The following is a 23,559-nucleotide window of genomic DNA, read 5'->3' as shown; positions in this document are numbered from 1 at the left end:
AAAAATAGATTGTAAGTTTAAATATGACAAAAAACAAGTTAAGCTTAAACCTAATGTGTTTACAAACAAGTTTGTGAAAATGAGGTTCAATATAACTGTGGGGCCCGGTAATTTATGGGCCAGGCCCGCTTGCTCATGGGAAGTCCACAGGCCCAAGCCGAAAAAGATTATGGCCCAAGCTCGAAAATATAAGGCTGAAGATGGCCCAGAGATGCAGCCGAGGACAGTTTAGTCCCCGGTAGACCCAAAGCTCCCTTAAGAAGAGGGGTAAAAAGAGCTATAAGAAAAATCCATGAGGAGATCTAAAATATCTTGGGGAAGTTACCCTTATTACCCTTCCTAGATAAGACTCTGCACCTAACAGAGCAATATTCTTCAGCTTTATCAACCATCCCCACCAATCCCGGGATTAGACTGATAGGACAAATATCAGTCTTGGAAAGTTTGGCCCTACACGTGGACGAATGACAGCAAACGTGGGATAGTATAAAAGAAAACGTAAAGTAATAAAGTGGGAGATCCGTCTCACCCGGAAAAAAGGCCAGGAATGAGAATACCTTGACAAGGTATGCACACCCCCTCACCACAAAAAACCACTGCCGGGTAACCGGGGAAAGACATTAGTGCTCCTCGGACATGATCCGAGGAGTCTAATCCCTCAGGTTATAGAGTTGTAGGGCTTGGATATCCATACTGAAGCCCTTTCTTACCTGAGCTCTCCTAAAATCCGGTCTGGACCGTCACCCCGTGATCAAGGCAAGCCTTTCAAGCCCACTCTCTACAAATCATATTGTGTGGGATCTTTCATGTATAAGCCCAACATCATTATTGGGCCGTTAAGAAAATCGTGTCCCTACAATTGGCGCCGTCTGTGGGAAAGGCTTGCGCGTTGGCACAGGTGGTGCATGAGTCAACTCTCTAGCAAGCAGAGATTCGCGAGTTTTTCCTCATCTCCGGTGACCTGCAGTTGTCGCTCCGATATAAACTTGTGCCAAGGCTTACATCCTGTGGTGCCAACGGCACGGGCAGCTCTAGGGGCTTCCGACCTCAAGTCAGCTCTCCCCGTCATGGTCAAGGGGCTGACCTGCGAAAAAAGCAAATAAGTACTCAAAAAAGTTTTGGACAGAACCAAGGCCTTGCATGGTCCTCGGACTCAAGCCTATGGGGAAACCAAGTACACAAAAGAAAAAACATAAGTTTTGGACAGAACCAATGCCTTGCATGGTCCTCGGACTCAAGCCTATGGAGAAACCAAGTACGCAAAAGAAAAAACATAAGTTTTGGACAGAACCAAGGCCTTGCATGGTCCTCGGACTCAAGCCTATGGGGAAACCAAGTACGCAAAAGAAAAAACATAAGTTTTGGACAGAACCAAGGCCTTGCATGGTCCTCGGACTCAAGCCTATGGGGAAACCAAGTACGCAAAAGAAAAAACATAAGTTTTGGACAGAACCAAGGCCTTGCATGGTCCTCGGACCCAAGCCTATGGGGAAACCAAGTACGCAAAAGAAAAAACATAAGTTTTGGACAGAACCAAGGCCTTGCATGATCCTCGGACTCAAGCCTATGGGGAAACCAAGTACGCAAAAGAAAAAACATAAGTTTTGGACAGAACCAAGGCCTTGCATGGTCCTCGGACTCAAGCCTATGGGGAAACCAAGTACACAAAAGAAAAAACATAAGTTTTGGACAGAACCAAGGCCTTGCATGGTCCTCGGACTCAAGCCTATGGGGAAACCAAGTACGCAAAAGAAAAAAAAAAAACGTAAGTTTTGGACAGAACCAAGGCCTTGCATGGTCCTCGGACTCAAGCCTATGGGGAAACCAAGTACACAAAAGCACAATCGGAGTTCCCTACTTCCCAGTCAACTGCTCGGATGGCTTATTTAGAGATTATCAATCTCGGACGGTATTCACGCGCTTATCACAGAATATTCAACTGTTACCCCGGTTAGTTTCCTAAGTTTGATTTACTATGAATTATCGTCATAATACCTGGTAGTATTGGTAAATTAGAATTAGTTAGATTATGTTTTAAGGTATCCTGCTCTAAATATCCTTAAAGAAACACACACATGGAGCACAACCATTCACAAAGTAGTGTTGCCAAAAGATCAGACTCAAAACATGTAAATAAATTTCTATTTTTACTAAAGCAAAGAAGTAGTACAGCGAACAATGAAAAGTTGGAATTAGCTTATGTCAGAGCTCACTACATAATTGAGTAAGAAGATACAGAAAAATAAATATAAAGCCGAGGAGCAGTACAGATGAGAGGTTGGCTTCTGAAGCTAACCACGTAATCAAAAAGAAAGATACAAGAGAATAAAACAAAGCCGAGGAGGTGGCACAGAAGAGAGGTTGGCTACTGCTTCAAGACCTCGTTCTTCCTCAGTGCTTTTACATGCCCATAACTCAGGCAGCCAAAGAACCCCCGCAACCTCGAAGAAAAGGTGCAGAGAGAACCCAACTTGAGCCTAACACCGCTGAAGGAAAGGTGTAGGGAGCTGGAAGTTAAGGAGCTTTCTCCAAATATTTGCCTGCAACAAGGCAAAGGCGCTGATGGCGGAGAATCTTTCTTCTGACACACCAAAATTCTGGCATGAACAGAACCTGCTTCGGATTTTGACTAAAAGAGGGAGAGACACCCTTTCCCCTCGGTCGAAATGGAGTATTCTTTTGAACTTATGCTTCCTGTGCCCATACCTCACTATTTTAAGTCTCGGGAGGACACGGCGCTTCTGTGGCGGAGAGAGTTCCTTCTTCCCAACCCTCGCCTCAAACATGTTATGCTAAGGGAGGACAGCACTGAATATAGGAGCTGTGATTTGGGAGGAAGCTGAAGGAGTTGTGTGTAGGTAAAGCAACTGTCTTTCCCATTTATTTAAGAGAATAAGGTGGTGGCATTTAATTCACGCAGCATCCCAAGGGACGCTACAGACAAAATGGCTCTGGCTCAATTTCCGACGCCAACTGCAACCACAAGATTAAAGGAGCCTCGTAAAGGCGCACCTCGAACACTGGGACGCAAAGGAGTACCGCGTGGCCAAAGACAACAGAAATACCTCTTAACTTGTGGGCCTAGTGAATTCGCGGCCCAGGCCCGTTCTGCATGAGGGCCCTGGGATTATGGCCCACGCCGAGGGATAACCATTGCCGAGGACAACGTCCTGCTCGGCGCCTCGTGAAATACCTGGGAAAAGGTGAGAAGGAAGAAAGGGAGACAAAATGAGGCACCAGTGAACGAAGAGAGGAAGAAGCAGGGGCACTTAGTCCCTGCCCCAATCCTGACTCCTAACACACTGATGCCATGTTAGATATGCTCATGAGAGAGTGGGTGGTAGTAATAAGAGATGTCCTTAACTCAGTCACGCCGAACGTGGAATGTGACGAGTCCCTGCTTTGGATTTTGGCTGAAAGGAAGGTGAGATAAATCTTGAGTCTCCGCCATCCTTGCCCCGACCGAGCCATTTCGAGCTTTATTAGGACATGGTGTTTTTGAGAATGGAATGGCTTATTCATGGCTTACTACTATGGTGAACGTATTATCAGATAAGGTAAAACCAGAGGGAAGAGGTGAACTCTGGGAGGAATCTGAGGGATTCAGGTATGAGAGAATCAGCTTTTGTCTCCTCTCTTTATATAGGGGACGAAGAAAAGGGTACATAATACGTTCAGATCTCTAGGGAAATCTGCAAATGAGAATACGCCCGTTTCGTTCCGCCACGCCATCAATAACCGTTAAGTCTGGGGGGTCTTGTAAAGGGAAGATATTAAAGACGCGCTACGAATAACTAAACGGCATAAGGGCATCGTGCGCAAATTAAGGGGAGCATCTCGTGGACCGGTGCACTCCCTGGGCAGGTGAAGAGTCGCCAGCGTCAGTCAATGGCTGAAATAAATGAGTCACAATAAAGGCTCGGTATTACCAAAACCCACCTTTCCAACCAAGATGTTGGACAGCAGGGTTTTGAGGGGCTATTGTGGGGCCCGGTAATTTATGGGCCAGGCCCGCTTGCTCATAGGAAGTCCACAGGCCCAAGCCGAAAAAGATTATGGCCCAAGCTCAAAAATATAAGGCTGAAGATGGCCCAGAGATGCAGCCGAGGACAGTTTAGTCCCCGGCAGACCCAAAGCTCCCTTAAGAAGAGGGGTAAAAAGAGCTATAAGAAAAATCCATGAGGAGATCTAAAATATCTTGGGGAAGTTACCCTTATTACCCTTCCTAGATAAGACTCTGCACCTAACAGAGCAGTATTCTTCAGCTTTATCAACCATCCCCACCAATCCCGGGATTAGACTGACAGGACAAATATCAGTCTTGGAAAGTTTGGCCCTACACGTGGACGAAGGACAGCAAACGTGGGATAGTATAAAAGAAAACGTAAAGTAATAAAGTGGGAGATCCGTCTCACCCGGAAAAAAGGCCAGGAATGAGAATACCTTGACAAGGTATGCACACCCCCTCACCACAAAAAACCACCGTCGGGTAACCGGGGAAAGACATTAGTGCTCCTCGGACATGATCCGAGGAGTCTAATCCCTCAGGTTATAGAGTTGTAGGGCTTGGATATCCATACTGAAGCCCTTTCTTACCTGAGCTCTTCTAAAATCCGGTTTGGACCGTCACCCCGTGATCAAAGCCAAGCCTTTCAAGCCCACTCTCTACAAATCATATTGTGTGGGATCTTTCATGTATAAGCCCAACATCATTATTGGGCCGTTAAGAAAATCGTGTCCCTACAATAACTATATATTAATAGAAAAAAGTTAATTAATGCCCTAAAGGAATTAATTTAATAAATAGTTTTAGAAACGTCTTATAGGGAAAAAAAAAAAAAAACTACTTTTTTTATGCTATTTTTTATATTTTTCATGAAAGTAATATCAAAACTTTTTTAACAAGTCTAATTTAAACTCAAACTCATCATTATCATTTTTAAAATAAAATTATTTTTGTTGGATCATTCTACCGTATCCCCTCTTGAAAAAGAGGGGTACGGTATCCACCTTAATTTTAACCGCTGATTTAACATTGTTTAAATCCTGACCATTGGTATAATTTTAAGGGGATACTGGTTACTGGCTAAACAGGTTATATATATAAACCAAAAAAAAACAAAGCAAAAGAATGCAAAATCATTCACGCATCAACAACGCCTCTCCAGCTCTGTCTCAATGCTAAAGCCTCTCCAATCCAACCTCAAATCCACATCCAATCCAACTCAGCGGCGCTTCTTCTATCTCTCTACCCTTTTGTTCGAAGTTTCCACCGTTTATCGAATCTAAAATCTCAGTACATCTCATCCTTATTCTTTAATTTTCCATATGGGTTTTTTAACTGTTGCCATTTGCTTTCTGTATGGCTGAATTGTTATTAATTTTGTTTTGTTTTGTTTTTGTTTACCTTTTGGTTTCGCAGGGTTGCTAGAAACAAAACCAATCTATTATTCCTTTTGGTTCATAGTAGGTGAGAGAATAAGTTATTGTATATACTTGAATTAGTAAAACTTCTAATTGTATGTTTAATACTGATTTCAATTTGGTTTATTTTTCTTTATTTTGTCTGGCTGGGTTTGTTAGTATTGTCGTTTATAATATTTGGGTTATTTATCATAGGTTTTTCTGGTTGGGTTGAACAATTTGGGTTTTTTTTCTCTTGCTTGGCAAGAGTTGGATAATTTCTCTAGGTAAACCCCTTACAATCAGAATTAAATTGCTTACTAAAAAGAAGAAAAAAAAATATATATATGTGTGTGTGTGTATATATATATTGATAACCTTTGGGCCAAATTATCAGTTGAAGTAGTGAAGTGCCTCGCTTTGACCCTAGTCATTAGAGTGTGAAGGGGGTTTATGTTGTGGGAAGAAAAGTTCCAATGGTTGATCAAATATGATATTGAATATTTTTTCACCATGTTCCTTGTCCACCTATAATCATGAAGTCTTGAAGTTTTGAAATTCAACCTCTGACTTGGTATTCTGAATTCTTTATATAAATATCATTTCTTTTTAGGTATTGATGGTGAAATTTTTCCAATTTTTCTTAGAAAATGAATACAAAATTTAAATAAAATTGATGAACTAGCAAATGCTATAATATATTGCAAACATTAATATAGATTCTGTTTTATTACTTTCTTAGTCCCTCTTGTGGAACTTTCTCTTTGAAGTTTGATATGCATAAGGTAATTGCTTTATGTTAGTTTTGAATGGAGCTTGGTTGGTGATTTTTGCCTAACTAGACTTTTTAAATGTCAGAAAAAGCATGGTGCTAGAAAAGACCGTACTGGTGAAGAAGAAACATGGCAGCTATCATGTTTTTACCCCATGATTGAGGTAAAATAAACACTAATTTCCTTTCAAATGGTTCTATGTATATAGGACATGCCTGTCATCATTAGATATCCCGTATTTGGGAGTACCTTTGTGGTCTTGTTTCGGCTAATGGTGATGTTTACAATTTGCTCCCACTATTATCTCTGCTTAAGGTTGTCTGTTTTTGTTAGTGATTTAAGACCTGAGAGAAAAACCATATTAGTCAATGTTTGCATGTCTTAAATATATCTTGCTACCTTGAGAGTATCGTGGCAATGGAGGACTTATGTGTCACCAATATCTTTTTTACATTGGAAACTAAATTGATGGGATTGGTTACATTGCCATTCGCAATATCAATGGCAGTTAGTATATGCAATCAATGATTAATTATATTGTTTAGTCTATGGTATGTTAATTTTTTATCTTGTTGGTTGAATAAAAGGCATATAAGAATAGAAAAAGTGGAGTTAGATAGTGTCTAGCAATGTGTCCAGAAATATTGCCAATGATCTAGACAAGCCATGAACTTAGCCAAATGTGGACTACACTTTAGTCTATGGTATGTTAATATCTGAATTTTTGAGTTATTTTTTTGCAGTATCTGAAATTGGCTGACAAATTTTTTGTAAGCCATTGCATGTTCAAGTAATGGCTTCTTCATCAAATTGTAACACAAATTGAAGTCATACAAAAGCAAATCATGCAATGGTGTAGTTTTTTAATCAATTTAAGATTTTATAACATTATTTTAGTCTATCTCACAAATAGGTAGGTTTCCGTATATAGCACGAGTTAGTGACTAGTATACTCCATAATAAAATATCTGGGGTTCAATCTCCGTTTATATTAAAAATCGATTGATGTCCTGGTCTAATAATAAAATACTTTATTAAGAGCAGAAGTCATAGATTATGAAACTCTCTAAAAAAAATCCAATCCAATAAAACTATCCTAATTTTTTGAGTGATAAAACTAACATAATTTAACCATTGAAAAAAAATGTCTCGCAAAGAGAATTAGCTTCATTAATAAACTTTTTTTTTTTGTAAAGGAACAAGGAAGAATGTGTGTTGCGTTGCGTGGACTTCAGGATACGCAGGACTGACAGAGTTACAGTTATTGGTTAATCTCCTTGTATTGTTGCCGTCTCAGAAAACCAAATCATGTAGAAATATTCTTCTCTGACAGATCCCAAGAAAAAAAAAAAAAAATGTTCATAATTCCTTAAATCCTCTCCGCAAGAATTTTAAAGGTTGTATTTGTCGTTCAGTGTTTATAATTTTTAAATTACACAATTTCTTAAGTTAAAAAAACAAACAAAACAAAAGGCTACAATTGTCAAAATAAAAAATTTCTGATATGTTAAAGTAGTGACAGAGTTACTATTGGACAAGGGGGAGCAATGGCCCCCCTAATTTAAAAAAAAAAAAAAAAAATATATATATATATATATATATTTGTATATATATAAGTAATAATTTTAGTAATTTTGTTATATAAAATTACACTTTGTCCCCTTAATAATATTATTAATTCTTTTGAAAGTAATGTTATAGTTACTAACTTTTTTTACAATAATTTTACAAACTGTTAAAGTAACAAATTATTATTGGTTTGCATGTGGATTTATCAATTACATCACTTTTTACATAACAATAATCACTAACCACTTCAACGATTTATAAAAACAATTATAACTTTAACATTTTCCTCCTTTTAAAGGTTATAAAAATTTTATAGATCTAAAATTTAAAACAAAATATATAAACCCAAAAAAATTAGCCCAACGATAAAAATTATCAATAGCAAAAAAAAAGGCCCAATTAACCAATTTTACTCAAAAAAAAATTTAAACAAACTAATTTTTTCCTTGCCCAACTTTACACATCAAAGACACTAAAAATTGAAAAAAAAAAAAAAAAAAAAAAAAAAAAAAAAAAAAAAAAAAAAAAAAAAAACCTCTGCGGCTAATCAAAAAATCCAAAGGCTTGAACCACAATACGCCATCAGCAATAAAACTACCCCATAATTCCAAGTCTTGACTTCATCCCTGAGTTAAACTAATTTTGGATATATTTTATGTATATTATCTTTTTTAATTCTAACTATAGAGGACCGGCCACTGCCTGGCCGAGAGCTACTCATATATATATATATATTAGAAAATATTGACATAATTATTTGAAAATATTGCACATCCATATTGACTTTGAGTCAGACCCTTTTTTTAAGTTATTTTTGGCTCAGGAATTTGACTCAAACATCTAACAACTTGAAAGAAAGATTATAAATATAACCAACTCACACTGTATTTCTTTTCTTTTTTGTTTAGAAGAATATCATAGATGTCTAGATTATCTACTCTCATTTCTACGTACTATGGTTCATGAGTTTCTCTAGTGAAAATGACTTTACTAATATTTTATTATAGATTTCAATATAATAAAAAATAAATGAATGGTGAGAGAGTCGAGGCTTGTGATATTTATTCGTTAGATAGATGGTAATTAATAATAATGTTTAGGGTGACTAACAAGTATGATTTTAAGCCTAGGCTAGCTAGCATGTTCAGCAAACTCCAAAAGACCATACTCATGACTAGTTTAAAATATTTGATCCCTACCACACATTCTTAATACGATGGTCACTCCATAAATATAAGTGCTTGTGAGGTATGAGGGATAATATGAAACTGAGGTTCAAGTTTTCAGAAGAAAGCTTCACACACATATACATTTAGATTAAATTATAGTATAATTTATATCTTATATAAAATATATATATATATATATATATATATATTGTGGGTACCTAAGGCATGCTTGCAACGTCCTAGGCGTCCCACATCGAAGAAAAATCCCTCCACTTTCTGCCTTATAACCTTTGAAGCGAAGGAGTAGTGTACCACTAATTCTTATCCTTTTATTGTGGGTACCTAAGGCATGCTTAGGCATGCTTGCAACGTCCTAGGCATGCTTTGCAACGTCCTAGGCGTCCCACATCAAAGAGAAATCCCCCCACTTTCTGCCTTATAAGCTTTGAAGTAAAGGAGTAGTGTACCATTAGTTCTTTTTGCAATGTCCTAGGCAGAAAGTGGGGGGATTTCTCTTCAATGTGGGACACCTAGGACGTTGCAAGCATGCCTTAGGTATCCACAATAAAAGGATAAGAACTGGTGATACACTACTCCTTCACTTCAAAGCTTATAAGGCAGAAAGTGGAGGGATTTCTCTTCGATATGGGACGCCTAGGACGTTGCAAAAGCATGCCAAGGTCAGCCAAGGACATTGCCAAGCATGCCTAGGACGTTACTAAGCATGCCGAGGATGTTGCAAAGCATGCCGAGGTCGGTCAAGGACGTTGCCAAGCATGCCTAGGACGTTCCAAGCATGCCTAAGCATGCTTTAGGTACCCACAATAAAAGGATCAGTGGTACACTACTCTTTCACTTCAAAGCTTATAAGGCAGAAAGTGGAGGGATTTCTCTTCGATGTGGGACGCCAAGGACATTGTCAAGCATGCCTAGGACGTTGCCAAGCATGCCTAGGACGTTGCAAGCATGCCTTAGGTACCCATATATATATATATATATATATATATATTTTGATCCCATTCTAATTTAATTTAGATGATGTTTACTTTTTCCCCCCACCACCCCACCCCAAATAACGTCTAGTTTTATCTTTAAAATAACTCAGATTTTCTTAACCCTTAAGCAATTTATTCTTCCCTACTTTGATTTTCAAAGATCTTTTTTATATTGCTATCATTAAATAAAAAATATTTTTATACAATACTATTATATTATAAAATCTCCAAATCAATACCTAATCATTTACTAAAAGTCAAAAATCCTTTTTTTTTTTCGTCTTTTAGAAGATTTTTTTCTTTTAACTTGATAGGCTAATTATGAAATGTTAAATACTATATTCTATTTTTTCCCTTTAATACTGATTGGTGAAAGTAATATGCTTTTTTTTTTTGTGGGTAAATTGAAAGTAACATGTTTGTTATCTCTCTTTTTAGGACTTAATAATAAGGCCACTTCACAAATATAAGTGCTTGTGAGGTATGGGGGGTAAGGGCTAGGGTTCAAGTTTTCAGGAGGAAGTTTCACACACATATACACTTTGATTAAATTAGAGTATAATTTCTATCTTGTATAAATATATATATATATATATATATATATATATATTTGATCCCATTCTAATTTAATTTAGATGATGTTTGCTTTTCCCCCACCACCCCACCACAAATAAAGTCTAGTTTTATCTTTAAAATAACTCAGATTTTCTTAACCCTTAAGCAATTTATTCTTCCCTACTTTGATTTTCAAAGATCTTTTTTATATTGCTATCATTAAATAAAAAATATTTTTATATAATACTATTATATTATAAAATCTACCCCCATCCACTTCTTACAAATGAAGTTTGAACAAAAATACATCTAATGTCTTACATCTTTTCCAAAACAATACCTAATCATTTACTAAAAATCAAAAATCCAATTTTTTTTCGTCTTTTAGAAGAATTTTTTCTTTTAACTTGATAGGCTAATTGTGAAATGTTAAATACTATATTCTATTTTCCCCCCTTTAATATTGATTGGTGAAAGTTGTAGGGTCATTGGGCTCAGAAGTGTATTATTTATTCATATGTTGGGCCTGTGGCCCGAGCTGAGGAAAAAGATGCCAAGGATGAGATGTCTTTGTCAGAGGAGATTGCATTGATGAATAAAAGGTGGGGTTTGGTCCTAAGGCTCCTGAAAGTGTGTCGAGGATGAAAACTTCCTCGGCCAAGCTCTACCAAGGTTCTGGAAAATGGGACTGACAGCAAAGATGGCAACACCTGAAATTTGTTTGGGGTGGACAAGCACTGCAGAGATATGAGATAAGGATGAACCCCAAAATATCTGGGGAGAAAACTGCATTAATGTAGAAGTGATACCTGAACAATGCATTTTAGCACAGCTACTACTTGAAGACTTATGAGAAGGATTGATGGGACAAGTTTCAGCCTTAACCATCTAGCATACAAGTGGATGGTTGAGGTGAAAAGGGGGGAGGGTATAAAAGAAGATGAAAAAGAACAATGTAAGAGAGAGAGAGGGGGGGGGGGGAAGGAGAGAGAAGAAACACTGTAGTAATCCACAATCAAATTTGTAACACTTTCTAAGAACATTATATTAGAACTATTGTCCTCGGATCAAGCCGAGGACGTTCCTTATTCATTTCATAATAGTCCATTTTTACCTTTTTGTCATCAAGCCTATCTATAATGTTGTTTGATTAACTAAAACCCAGTGTTTTAACCCATTCCTCTACAAATTCATTGTTTTGGGCCTCTTGGGCCAAAGTTTGTCCACGTGCTGGGCTAGGAACTCAAGCTTGGGTCATTACAATTGGCGCCGCCTGTGGGAAATACTGGGGCAATAGTGAGTTAGATGCTCAACGATGGTAGGATCAGGTCTAAATCCAGCAGAATCTATGGGCTCTCAGCATCAAGATCATTTCCATGAACTCGAGCGAGAGAGAGATCGAGAGGGAAGTGTGCACACTACACACACCAACAAGAGTCAATCTCGAGGAAAAAACCATATCTCTCATAAGGAAAATGCCATAAACATGCAGAAGGAGATTGGTCACCAAAAGGGAAGCTTACGCCATGAACGCAGAAGGCGAGCTCCCTCCAACTCTGACTACTCTTCCGATGATGATGAGGATCAAGACTATAGGCAAAGGTTAAGAACTCCCCCCAGTGAATCTTTCTTGTATGACGAAGATTATTGCTGTAGTCGCAGAAACAACAATTCGTCTTCGAGAGGCCTGGTGAATAATGCTATGAATAAAGCACTCAACCAAGTTTCTAAATCACCCTTCACCTGCTGGATTGAGGAAGGAAGATTTCCTCGGCGGTTTCACTCAACCCATTTTCACCTTGTATAATGGCAGAACGGACCCTGTTGAACACGTCAGCCACTTTAATTAAAAGATGGCGGTACACTCTAAGAACGAAGCCTTGATGTGCAAGGTTTTTTTGTCCAGTTTGGGGCCTGTGGAGATGAGGTGGTTTGATGGTCTGAGGGTAGGATCCATCAATTCGTTTAAGGAACACACCCAGATGTTTGGGTCCCGTTTTATTACGTGCAGTAGGGCGCCTCGTCCTTTGGCTTCTTTGCTATCTCTGTCCCTGAGAGAGGGTGAAACTCTGAAAACATACTCGGACTGATATTGGGAGATGTTCAACGAGATAGAGGGCGATTTTAAGGACGTGGCTATTAATACTTTCATGCTCGACTTGCTTGCAAGACACGGTCTAAGGAAATCTTTGACGGGGAAACCTGTCACCAGTATTCATCAATTAATGGACCAAACTGACAAGTATAAGAGGGTTGAGGAAGACCAGCTGTAAGATAAGGGCAAGGACAAGGTTATCCCTCAAGAGAGAAGGGATTTCAAGTCGAAACGTTATAACAATAACAAACCCCGGCGAGATTTTGCCAGACAATCTGGACCTGTAGCCCCACAGGTAGTAAACACCGTGTTTCAAGAACCGGTGCATCAAGTTTTGGAGAAGATCAAGAGCGAGCCGTATTTTAAATGACCGAACAAGATGAGTGGAGATCCTTCAAGGCGTAATCAAAGCCTCCATTGCCAGTATCATCAGGATCGAGGACATACCACTGAAGATTGTTAAACATTGTGGAACCATTTGGAACAATTGGTTAAGGAGGGGAAGTTGCAACAATTTCTGTACCGACCCAATAGACAGGGAGACCAGGCGAGGCCACAGGGCTAGGGGAGTGCTTCTTCAAGGCCACCATTGGGCACGATTAATGTTATATTTGCTGCACCTGGAAGGACTAGCTCTCAACCTGCCATGGTGATGTCTGTGGCCAGGTCGCCAGCCGAGGACTTAAACTCCGAGCCGAAGAGAGCTAGATTATGGATTTGACCTTCATTGGGTTTCTCAGATGAAGATAAGATCGAAACTATCCAACCATATGGCAACGCTTTAGTGGTCACCCTTCGGATAGGGGGGGTATAATGTGAAGAGGGTAATGGTGGATCAAGACAGTTGTGTAGAAATCATGTATCCGGACCTATACAAAGGATTGAACTTGAATCTTGAAGACCCGACAACTTACGATTCACCTCTGGCAGGTTTTGATGGAAAACTTGTTGCCCTAAAGGGTCAAATTAGACTACCAGTGCAAGCCGGTTCAGAAGTGGTAGAAGTGGATTTCATAGTGGTGGATGCATACTCCCCCTACACGGCCATTGTTGCCAGACCTTGGCTTCACACCTTGGGTGTCGTTTCTTCAACCCTACATCAAAAGGTTAAGTATTTGTCCAGAGATTGAGTTGAGAAACTAGTAGGGAACCAAGCTATGGCTAGACAATGCCTCATGTCTACAATTTTACATCAGCTAGCAGTTGAGAAGGGTTATAGCAGTCAATGTCTCCGGAATTACTAATGAGAGGGCCTACCGAGGATGCCAAATGTGAGGATTTGGAGAAATTCCCCATTGGTGACAATCCAAACAAGTTTTTTTAGGTTGGGGCCCAGCTTCCATCTTGGGAGAAGGAAGAGTTGATAGTTTTTCTAAAGAACAATATTGATGTATTTGCTTGGGACGCTTACGAGTCTCCAGGAGTGGATCCGAGCTTCATCTGTCATCATCTAAATGTTAATCCATATGTTATCCCTAGGAAACAACCACCTCGCTGTTCATCCAAGGAGCATTCGGATGTTGTAAAGGATGAGGTGATGAAACTTAAGTGAGCTGGGGCTATTAAAGAGGTTTTTTACCCTGAATGGCTGACTAACATTGTAGTGGTTAAGAAGAAGACGGGAAAGTGGCGTGTATACGTAGATTTTACAAACTTGAACAAAGCCTGCCCAAATGACCCTTTCCTTATCTCTCGGATTGATCAATTAGTGGATGCCATTGTGGGCCACCATCGAATGAGCTTTTTGGATGCCTTTCAAGGGTATTATCAAATACCTCTAGTCCTAAATGACCAAAAGAGGACAGCTTTTGTTACTCCTATGGGAAACTATCATTACAAAGTGATGCCCTTTGGTTTGAAGAATGCAGGGGCTACCTACCAGAGGATGATGACCAGGATGTTTGAACCACAGTTGGGAAAAACCATTGAGATTTATATCGATGATATGGTAGTAAAAAGAGAGGCAGATTTCGAGCATGTTAGTGATCTCGGGAATATTTTTGATATCTTAAGGAAGCACAAACTACGACTTAACGCTTCCAAGTGTTCTGTTGGTGTCAGGTTTAGCAAGTTTTTGGGCTACATGGTCACACACCGCGGAACTAAGTCAATCATGACCAGATTAAGGCGATCAATAACCTGCAACCATCTCGGAATCCGAAAGAGGTCCAAAAGCTTACGGGAATGACCGCTGCCCCTAACTGGTTTATCTCTCGGTCAGCTGACAGGTGTAGACCTTTCTTTAAATTGTTAAATAAGTGGAAAGGGTTTGAATGGACCGATGAATGTGCTCGTGCTTGAAGTTAAAAGAATACTTTTCTCGGCCACCAATTATGTCAAGGCCTGAGATGGATAAGGTTATGTTCGCTTACCTTGCCGTGGCCACTCATACGATAAGTCTAGTTTTGATTTGTGTCGACTATGGCATGCAGAAACCAATCTATTACATAAGAAAGTCATTACATGAAGCTGAAGTCCGATACTTACCACTTGAAAAGGCTATTTTGGTGGTCGTGTATGGCACACGTAAGCTCCCCCACTATTTCCAATCATACACGGTTGTTATTTTGACTCAACTCCCGCTCAGATCCTTACTTTAGAGTGTTGATTACATAGGGAGAATTGCGAAGTGGGGCACGATCCTAGGGGCTTTTGATATCAAGTATATGCCTCACATTTCGGTCAAAGGTCAGGTCCTCGCTAATTTGGTAGCTGAGTTTGCTGAGACCCCATCAGAAGATAAATTAGAGGAGTAAAACATGGATGAAAAATCGGTTGGCATAATCTCCTTGCAAGAACCTTTGTCATGGAAGGTTTACGTTGATGGTGCAGCTAACTACAGAGGATCTGGAGTGGGGCTAGTCTTGGTATCCCCAAAAAGGATCACAATTGAGAAGTCCTTGAGATTGGGATTCTCGGCTACAAACAATGAAGCCGAGTACGAGCTATTTTAGTAGGGATGACCATAGTTCAAAAGATGGATGGAAAGGCAGTGGAGATGTTCTCTAATTCAAGACTGGTGGTAGGCCAAGTCCAAGGGGAGTTGGAGGAAAAGGACCCAAGAATTTAGGAGTATTTGAGCCAGGTTAGACACTTGCAATTTGGATTTGAGTCTTTTGCTTTATCACAAGTTCCTAGAAGTAAGAATGCACATGTAGATTCTCTTGCCACACTGGCAACCTCCTCGGCACAGGACTTATCTCGGGTAATCCTTGTGGAAGACTTACACAAACCTTCCGAAGAGGTAAGAAATGCGATTCAAGTTCATTAGGTCAGAGTGGGGCCTAGCTGGATGGACCCTATTGTGCTATTCCTTAAAAAAGATGTTCTGCCCGAGAATAAGTCTGAGGCTGATGTGGTACGAAGAAAAGCACCTCAGTTTTGGTTGTTTAAGGACCAAAAATTGTATAAAAGGTCCTTTTCTGGCCCGTATCTGTTGTGCGTGCATCCTGATGCAGTGGAGTTGCTCCTAGAAGAACTGCACAAAGGAATATGTGGAAGCCATACAGGAGGTAGATCCTTGTCTCACAAGGCCCTCACACAAGGCTACTGGTGGCCAAACATGCAAAGGGAAGCTCAAGACTACATAAAGAAGTGTGATCAATGCCAAAGATTTGCACCAAACATCCACCAACCCGGAGGAGTCCTTAATCCCCTGACCAGCCCTTGGCCTTTCGCTCAGTGGGGCTTAGATATTGTGGGACCTTTCCCTAAGGTAGCAGGGAATAAAAGATATTTGTTGGTCGGCATAGATTATTTCACTAAATGGGTCAAAGCTGAACACCTGTCAAACATTAGAGACGTGGACGCCAAAAAATTTGTTTGGAAGAATATTGTCACGCGATTTGGGATTCCTCACACTCTTATCTCGGATAACAGACTTCAATTTGATAATGAAACCTTTAGGAGGTATTGCTGCGATCTTGGAATAAAGAATATGTATTCCACTCCGGCCTATCCACAAGGAAATAGGGAAGCCGAGGCCGTCAATAAAGCTACAGTGAGTGGACTAAAAAAAAGACTAGACGACGCAAAAGGGAAATGGGTAGAAGAATTGCCATACGTCCTTTGGACTTACCAGACTACACCTTGTATATCTACTGGAGAGACGCCTTTCTCAATGACCTATGGTGCTGAAGTTGTCATCCCTTTGGAGACTGGTTTCCCTACACTTAAAACAAGTTCTTTCGCTCTAGGCGGCAACGATGGACTGTTGGTAAAAAGCCTAGATTTAATTGAAGAATGGAGGAAGAATGCTAGAGTCCAATTAGCTTATTATTAGCACAAGCTCAAACAAAAATACGATGCTAATGTGAAGCTAAGGCCACTGGCACCTGGGGATTTAGTTCTAAGAAAAGTTATGGGGACTGCCAAGAACCCAACATGGGGGAAATTGGGACCTAACTCAGAAGGGCCCTATCATATTACATCAGTGGCCGGGATTGGTGCTTATTATCTAGAAGATCTAGAAGAAAGGGTCGTACCACGTCCCTAGAATGTATTTAACCCAAGGAGATATTATTATTAATGGAGATTCTCTTCACTTCATTTTGGGTTTGTTATGTTAATTGTCATGTGTTCTGGACATCTATCAAAGTATCAAACTAAACCTTGGCCATGCCTGGCTCCTCGAACCACATGCCTTGGGAAAATTGATAATTTTATTCATTATTCTAAGTATTAAATAGAACCTTAGCTATGCCTGGTTCCTCGAACCATCTGCTTTGGGAAAATTAATACTTATTGGCATCTATCCAAGTATCAAACTGAACCTTGGCCATGCCTGGCTCCTCGGACCACATGCCTTGGGAAAATTGATAACTTTATTCATTATTCTAAGTATTAAACAGAACCTTAGCTATGCTTGGTTCCTCGGACCATCTGCTTTGGGAAAATTAATACTCATTGGCATCTATCTAAGTATCAAACTAAACCTTAGCCATGCCTGGCTCCTCGGATCATATGCCTTGGGAAAATTGATAACTTTATTCATTATTCTAAGTATTAAACAGAACCTCAGCTATGCCTGGTTCCTTGGACCATCTGCTTTGGGAAAATTAATACTCATTGGCATCTACCTAAGTATCAAACTGAACCTTGGCCATGCCTGGCTCCTCGAATCACATACCTTGGGAAAATTGATAACTTTATTCATTATTCTAAGTATTAAACAGAACCTTAGCTATGCTTGGTTCCTCGGACCATCTGCTTTGGGAAAATTAATACTCATTGGCATCTACTTAAGTATCAAACTGAACCTTGGCCATGCCTGGTTCCTCGGACCACATGCCTTGGGAAAATTGATAACTTTATTCATTATTCTAAGTATTAAACAGAACCTTAGCTATGCCTGGTTTCTCGGACCATCTGCTTTGGGAAAATTAATACTCATTGGCATCTACCTAAGTATCAAACTGAACCTTGGCCATGCCTGGCTCCTCGGACCACATGCTTTGGGAAAATTGATAACTTTATTCATTATTCTAAGTATTAAACAGAACCTTAGCTATGCCTGGTTTCTCAGACCATCTGCTTTGGGAAAATTAATACTCATTGGCATCTACCTAAGTATCAAACTGAACCTTGGCCATACCTGGCTCCTCGGACCACATGTTTTGGGAAAATTGATAACTTTTTTCATTATACTAAGTATTAAGCAGAACCTTAGCTATGCCTGGTTTCTCGGACCATCTGCTTTGGGAAAATTAATACTCATTGACATCTACCTAAGTATCAAACTGAACCTTGGCCATACCTGGCTCCTCGGACCACATGCCTTGGGAAAATTGATAACTTTTTTCATTATACTAAGTATTAAACAGAACCTTAGCTATGCCTGGTTCCTCGGACCATCTGCTTTAGGAAAATTAATACTCATTGACATCTACCTAAGTATCAAACTGAACCTTGGCCATACTTGGCTCCTCGGACCACATGCCTTGGGAAAATTGATAACTTTTTTCATTATACTAAGTATTAAACAGAACCTTAGCTATACCTGGTTCCTCGGACCATCTGCTTTGGGAAAATTAATACTCATTGGCATCTATTTAAGTATCAAACCGAACCTTGGCCATGTCTAGCTTCTCAGACCACATGCCTTGGGAAAATTGATAACTTTGTTCATTACTCTAAGCCTGGTTACTTACACCTTTGCCTTAAGAAAGTAAACACAACTTGACCATCACCTAAGTGACTAAGCATGACATACTCTGGGTACAATTACAATGGTCTAAATTAGATGTTCATGAGCATCACTTAAAGCATTTGCAGGTATACCCATGTTTGTATGAAAGTGGTCTACTACTCAGCTCTTATAAGGTTATTTTTAAGTAAGGCAAGTGGCAACTTGAAAGCCTATGCTCACATCACGATGTTAAGTAAGTTTTTAAAAAACAAATTATGCTAGGCCGAGGTATTTAACTTAGTAGATTCAAGTTGTTTTAATATTGATCATATTTTTGTGTAAGGCACGTATTGTTACTTAGACGGATTGGTCATTCAAGATATATTCCATCACAACAAGCAAAATCATAAAAAGAAAATCTGCAACTTCCATTAAAGTTTAGTCCTTAACAAAGGCAATTAAATAACAAGGAAAAGATACAATTATTTTTTCATCTTTATTACAAGTTTTTCTTTCACATCTTTCGGAGGCTGGGTATCTGCTGCTATGGGGGGGGGGGGGGTACTTGAGCCTTATCCTTAGGATCCACTTTTGAAGGTATGGAAAGGGTTGTCAATACCAGCTCCATGTTCTGGGAAGTTTCTTTTTCTTTGGGGAGATCCCTTGGAATAGTTGGAGCTAAGTCAGCACCTTAGTTGGCATCCCCAGCTTTTGTAGTATCCTCAGCTTGCTCCCCACCCTCAAAAGAAGTGTTGACTGCAAGAGGGGCTCTGGTTGGACTTCCTTGGGCTTCAGTTGCTTCCGAGGATGCTAGGTCAGCCTTAGAATCCCAAGAGATCACAAGGTGTATGGCCGGCGGGTAGTAGACACTTTCTACCCTCCTGAGCATGGAAGAGGCCTCAACTCCAGCCTGGTTGATGGCTTCTTCCCATGTCTGGGCGCAATAAGTTCTACAAATGGCTGGGACCTCGGCCCTGAGAGTGTCCTTACTCTCAGCCACGCCTACGTCATAACCATGCTGCTCTACTTCATCTTTGGCTTTCTCTACCTCCTCTCGAGCTTTCTCGACAATAGCTCTAGCCTTCTTAACCTCTTCCAGTTTCTTTTTTAATGCAACGATTTGAGTTTTGGAAGAGGTCAGGTTGTCCTTAGCAGTACGCAGTAGCAACCTCTGACTTTCAGCTTGTTGTTCAGCACTCTCCAGGGATGCCTTCGCGTACTTCCTCTCCTTCTCCTCCTCCTGCAACCTCTTCTTAAGCTCTTGGATACTTTTATTAGTAACTTGAAAAGCTTCCACGGCGGCGTTGCACCTCCCCTCTTCTTCCTTCATTTGCCTATGGTAGGAATTGGTACTCTCCTTTACCCGGAAGGAAGTCTGAACAGCTTACCAAAGAAGTTACCAAGGATTAATAAAAGAAGGTAAAAGAAAATAGACTAAGGATATAGGAAAAGAATGTACCATGGAAATGTATCTTTTAAGGCTAAGGAAGACCTCATGTCTCCTCATGCCTCGGAGCTCAGCCATATCCCCGAGGAGGAGCAAAGCCTGCTCCACCGCGTCTGCAACGTCTCCACCCTTTCCTCCTTGGAAATCGCGGTAGAGGCATCGGCGAAAAGAGGTTCCCCATCCAACATTGGGGTAGGGAGCCAAGCTGGGGGCCCCATTTGAGGATTGCTTCTCTTCTCGACTCCCTTTTGCCCCACCTTAGCTTGTTTGGGGGCCCTTTGAACCTTATCCTCACGAGGAGGAAGGGTTTGTTTCGTTCCCATCACCCCCTTTCCCTTTGTATCTCTTTTCCTCTTCAACTCTACTGCTTGAGAAGGTAAGGCAGGTGGAGGAGTGGGAATCCTAGCCTGGGATGGAGTGGAAAGCTTGGCCTGGGCAGCCTTCCCAAGTGCATCCCTCCCAGGTTGTGACTCTATTAAGTCAAGCAAACTGGACTTTGGTTTATGTTGTATCCCCATCTCGTCGATTAATGGAGAGAATGAAGGGCCAAGATTAGGATTTGAAACTTCCGGGGACAATATTTGGTTGAAAACTTCAAATTCATCCTCGGAATTGGCTACTTCTACCACTTCTTCTTCTTGTATACTGGGGGGGTAAGATGAAGTGGCCGCGCTGGTTATCTATTGTAGCGATGAGGCCCCTACTGTTGGTATACCTTCAGGAATGGGGGTTGTAACTTCTTTGATTTCTACTTTTGGACTAGGAAGAAGGAAACCGGGAGCAACTACGGTTATCCGATGTAGGCAGGGGTCTCTGGCCCTTATAACGCATTTTGGAGCTTGGAAGCTGGACGAGATCGGTGTGTATCCGAGGATCAGGTGTGTTGCTTGTAATTGGCCATCCGAATTTACAAATACCTCGACTTTAAGGATTTTGTCTAGGCTATCCTTGTTGACCCGGTTGAAATTCGGTTCAACAGCGCATCTGTCTGCAAATCCATCAGTGAAATAAAATTCTGTCAGAAATAAAAATACCACGAATCAAAGAAAGGACTTGTAAATGAATACCCTAGTCTAAGTACCCCACCTGGTTCTCCTTTTCTCGTCGGGCAAGGGAGACCATCACTCCACTCCCCTGACAAGATCAGGAAGTCTTTATTCAGCCCCTTGTTGGATTCGAGGAGACACTGAATGAGCCTAACCTCGGGATACCTTAATTTCAAGTAGTATCCCTGTCCCTTTAGGCGGTGAAGGTTATAGACCCAATTCACCTCATGGTGGGTTAGACCTAAACCTATCTTTTCGTTGAGGGCGTCCATAGAGCCTAGGATCCTAAACATATTAGGGGCACACTGAGTGGGAGCCAACCTATGAGCTCTAAGGTAGTCTTTAGTGACTCCACCCATGGGGATTTTCATCCCTCATTCCATAAATGCAATCATCGGAATCACTACTTCCCCGACCTGCCTATCCTTATGCCATTGACTCTCATCATAGTATCTAATTCCTACCCCTGGAGGGATATTATAACGAGCCCTAAAGCTTTCTATCCCTTTCTCGGAATCTACTAAATTTGTAAATCTACCAATTTCTAGAAAAGGCTGGGAAAACTAAAGAGATTGAAAAAGAAAGAACGTGAAGAAAAGAGAAGGATATAGAAACTTAAAGAGCAAAAGTTTAAGAAGACTTACGGGGAGAGTAAAGGTGTCCTTGGACGGGTCCTTAGTATTCGTAAGGGCTTAGGAAGGTTGAAAGGGTGTGCAGGTTCAACGTATGAGTGATAGAACGAAATGAATGCTAAAGTGAGGGAAAAAGTTGATTTAATGGGTATTTATACCAAGAAGAATGCAGAGAGCGGGAAAATTCCCGTTCAATTCCCAACGAAGCCCTCAACCTTACAGTTCGCATCACGCCGTAGAACGTGGGGGATAAAAAGCCGCCAGAATTTAATAAGGCCATGCCTCGAATGCTGCAGCGTTAGGAGCGTGTTTTGGGCAGACAAAAGGGCATCTTCATAAACAGAAGAAGAACGAAATAGGCACGGAGCTAATTTAGAGACATCGAAATCCTCCTTTCTTCCCGAGGAGACAGAAAGGAGAATCTCGAGGGGCTATTGTAGGGTCCTTGGGCCCTAAAGTGTATTATTTATTCATATGTTGGGCTTGTGGCTTGAGCCGAGGACAAAGATCCGCCCGAGGATTAGATGTCTTCGTCAGAGGAGATTGCATTGATGAATAAAAGGTGGGGTTTGGTCCTAAAGGCTTCGGAAAGTGTGCCGAGGATGAAAACTTCCTTGGCCTAGGTCCTGGAAAATGGATTGACAGCAGAGATGGCAACCCCTGAAATTCGTTTGGAGTGGACAAACACTGCAGAGATATGAGATAAGGATGAACCCCAAAATATCTGGGGAGAAAGCTGCTATCTCCGCATTAAATGCCTGCAGCTAATCTCCTGGCCGCATTAATGTAGAAGTGATATCTGAATAGTGCATTTCAGCCTTACAACTATTACTTGAAGACTTATGAGAAGGATTGATGGGACAAGTATTAGCCCTAACCATCTAGCATACAAGTGGACGGTTGAGGTGAAAAGGGGGGAGGGTATAAAAGAAGATGAAAAGGACAATGTAAGAGAGGGGGGGGGGGGGGGAAGGAGAGAGAAGAAATACTGTAGCAATCCACAATCAAATTTGTAACACTTTCTAAGAACATTATATTAGAACTATTGTCCTCGGATCAAGCCGAGGACATTCCTTCTTCATTTCATAATAGTCCATTTTTACCTTTTTGTCATCAAGCCTATCTATAATGTTGTTTGATTAACTAAAACCCAATGTTTTAACCCATTCCTCTACAAATTCATTGTTTTAGGCCTCTTGGGCCATGGTCCGTCCACGTGCTGGGCTAGGAACTCAAGCTCGGGTCATTACAAAAGTAATATGCTTTTTTTTTTTTGGGTAAATTGAAATTAACATGTTTGTTATCTCTCTTTTTAGGGCTTAATAATAAGGGCTCATTTATTACTATTGTTTAAACAACATTTTTCAGTATTTAAACAACATTACACGTATTTTCACATACTTTTTCACCCATACGTATTTCTAAAAAATACTATAAATAACGTTACTAAAATAACATTATCAAACGGATTCTAAATTACACTAGTTGACTTTCCTCTATGTTTCCCTTACCCTGTCACCTGTTTACATTAATTCTTTTGACTTTTTATTTTATTTTATTTTATATGAATTCTTTTGACTTTTCAGAAATACTATTCCTTACATGTTAATCCATCAAGTAAAACTAGGGAATAAAGTACGTACACCTAAATATGATGCATCTATCCAACTTGATGATTGATTAATGATTAAAAATTTGACAAAAATACAATTTTGGTTCCTACATTTTGGGATCACAATTAATTGGTC

The 23,559-nt window shown here is 40.2% G+C and overlaps 1 long non-coding RNA gene across 1 annotated transcript; it reads left to right on the top strand.

The window, feature by feature from the left end:
* The first annotated feature begins 5,107 nt into the window (after window positions 1-5,107).
* On the top strand, window positions 5,108-7,624 carry LOC126691273 (uncharacterized). Its single transcript, XR_007644794.1, has 4 exons — window positions 5,108-5,296; window positions 5,423-5,470; window positions 6,262-6,339; window positions 7,373-7,624. It is a non-coding gene; the product is annotated as an uncharacterized LOC126691273 (long non-coding RNA).
* Window positions 7,625-23,559: the final 15,935 nt, after the last annotated feature.

This window comes from Quercus robur, chromosome 1 (assembly GCF_932294415.1).
Source record: "Quercus robur chromosome 1, dhQueRobu3.1, whole genome shotgun sequence".
NCBI classification, from domain to species: domain Eukaryota; kingdom Viridiplantae; phylum Streptophyta; class Magnoliopsida; order Fagales; family Fagaceae; genus Quercus; species Quercus robur.
Note: the sequence above shows the minus strand (reverse complement) of the source record. Positions and strands in the feature narration are given on the sequence as shown.